This window comes from Oncorhynchus gorbuscha, linkage group LG24 (assembly GCF_021184085.1).
Source record: "Oncorhynchus gorbuscha isolate QuinsamMale2020 ecotype Even-year linkage group LG24, OgorEven_v1.0, whole genome shotgun sequence".
Classification (NCBI taxonomy): domain Eukaryota; kingdom Metazoa; phylum Chordata; class Actinopteri; order Salmoniformes; family Salmonidae; genus Oncorhynchus; species Oncorhynchus gorbuscha.
This window is the reverse complement of record NC_060196.1, coordinates 35,731,331-35,734,123: the sequence shown is the minus strand read 5'-3', so window position 1 is coordinate 35,734,123 and position 2,793 is coordinate 35,731,331.

Sequence of the window (2,793 nt, the reverse complement as noted above, 5' to 3'; positions counted from 1 at the left end):
AACAATAAGTATTTTGTTCTTATCATAAACAACAACTGCTGAAGTTGCCGCCATGCTTGCCCTCTTTTTTTTGTAGACAAATGACGTCAGCGGTGCGTTCAAGCGGATTTTTCCTAATCGTATGCTGATATTTATGAATTTACAAGACGTGATCGCATCATTAGTCCATTCGCCCTGTGATCAGATTGGACTAATGCTACGATCACATCTGTTAATTTAGTAAATACCAGGATACGACTGGGAAAAATGTCCCACTTGCACCGTTGACGTCATGCCTACAAAAGAGAGAGAGAAAAAGGACAAGCATGGCGGCATCTTCAGCAGCTCTTTTGTTCCTCCCAGTTTTCCAAAAGGGGACACCTTATCCTATACAGTGCACTACTTATGATCAGGGCCCATAGGACTTTGCTCAAAGGTAGTATACTACTACTGTATGTAGGTAATAGGGTGCCATTTGGAACTGACACCCAGTATAATTTCCCCTGGACTAGTTCTGCTGCGGCTGGCCTGCACATTCCTGTTTGTTTAGAATACGCTCTATGGAAATCATTTTGACTAATGTTGGTATGGTGTGGTCAACACAGTGCTTGTTGTGAAGACACAGTGAAGGTGCATTACCATGTACGTTGTTGATAGCCGTGGAGGCCACATGCCTGGAGCCCAAACATGGGCCGTGGTTGGTGAGCCAGTAGTTCCTCTGACAGAAGATACTAACCAGGTCTCCATTGTTGATGGAATAGTATTATCAGGACAGTGCTAATAGACCTGCGTCGGAAATTGTACCCTATTCCCTGTATTGCACACTCTAGTACAAATGAGTGTACCATTTAGGGAATAGGGTGTCATTTCAGATACACCCTTCATGCAAACGTCACCAGCATAATACATTTACACAAATAACAGTAGGATACACGTTTTTACATTGGTCTTTAATGACAGCACCACAGAGCTTTCATGAATATTGGCTTTTTAACATTATTACCCCATATGGGCTAACGACAACAAGTAACAGTATAAGACGGACCATAGTAAGGTTGATTTACAGTGTATTCGGAAAGTACCGGAAAGTACCCCTTGCCATTTTTCCCCATTTTGTTACATTCCAGCCTTATTCTAAAATGAATTAAATAAATGTTTTTCCCTCATCAATCTACACACAATACTCCATAATGACAAAGCGATAACAGGCTTTAAATGTCTTTTTGCAAATAAACAGAAATAGCTTTTTTACATAAGTATTCAGAACATTTGCTATGAAAACTCAAAATTGAGCTCAGTTGCATCCGGTTTTCATTGATCAATCTTTTATTATTATAATATATATTTTTTTTATTTGTACCCCCTTTTCTCCCCCATTTTGTGGTATCCAATTAGTAGTTACAGTCTTGTCTCATCGCTGCAACTCCAATACGGGAGGCAAAGGTCGAGAGCCGTGTGTCCTCCAAAACACAACCCAACAAAGCCTCACTCTGCCTCTTCACAATGCCCACTTAACCCGGAAGCCAGCTGGACCAATGTGTTGGAGGAAACACCGTGCACCTGGTGACTGTGTCAACATGCACTGCGCCCGGCACGCCACAGGAGTCGCTAGTCCGCGAAGGGACAAGGACATCCCTGCCGGCCAAACCCTCCCCTATCCCGGATGACGTTGGGCCAATTGTACGCCACCCCATGGGTCTCCCGGTCGTGGCCGGCTGTGACAGAGCCTGGAATCGAACCCAGAAACTCTAGTGACACAGTTAGCACTGTGATGCCTTTGATCAAAGACCTGAGTGGCGCAGTGGTCGATCTTGAGATGTTTCTTCAACTTGATTGGACATGGTTTGGAAAGGTACACCTGTCTATATAAGGTCCCATAGTTGACAGTGGATGTCAGAGAAAAACCAAGCCATGATTTCGAAGGAATGGTCTGTATAGCTCTGAGACAGGATTTATGTCAAGGCACAGATTTGGGGAAGGGTACCAAAAAATGTTTGGAACCACCAAGTTTCTTCCTAGAGCTGGCCGCCCGGTCAAACTGAGGAATCAGGGGAGAAGGGCCTTGGTCAGGGAGGTGACCAAGAACCTGATGGTCACTGACAGAGCTCCAGAGTTCCTCTGTGGATATGGGAGAACCTTCCAGAAGGACAACCATCTCTGCATCATTCCACCAATTAGGCCTTTATGGTAGAGTGGCCAGACTGAAGCCACTCCTCAGTAAAAAGGCACATGATAGCCCGCTTGGAGTTTACCAAAAGGTACCGAAAGGACTTTCAGACCATGAGAAACCACATGCTCTGGTCTTTTGAAACCAAGATTGAACTATTTGGCCTGAATGCCAAGTGTCAGATTTGGAGGAAACCTGGCACCATCCCTACAGTGACGCATGTTGGTGGCAGCATCATGCTGTGGGGATGTTTTTTAGCGACACTGACTGGGAGACTAGTCAGGATTGAAGGAAGGATAAACGAAGCAAAGTACAGAGAGATCCTTGATGAAGAGCGCTCAGGACCTCAGACTGGGGAGAAGGTTCACCTTCCAACAGGACAACGACCCTAAGCACACAGCCAAAACAATGCAGGAGTGGCTTCGAGGCAAGTCTCAATGCCCTTGAGTGGCCCAGCCAAAGCCCAGACTTGAACCCTGATCGAACATCTCTGGAGAGACCTGAAAATAGCTGTACTGCTACACACCATCTGACTTGACAGAGCTTGAGAGGATTTGCAAAGAGTGGGAGAAACTCCCCAAATACAGGTGTGCCAAGCTTGTAGCGTCATACCCAAGAAGACCAATCGCTGCCAAAGGTGCTTCAAC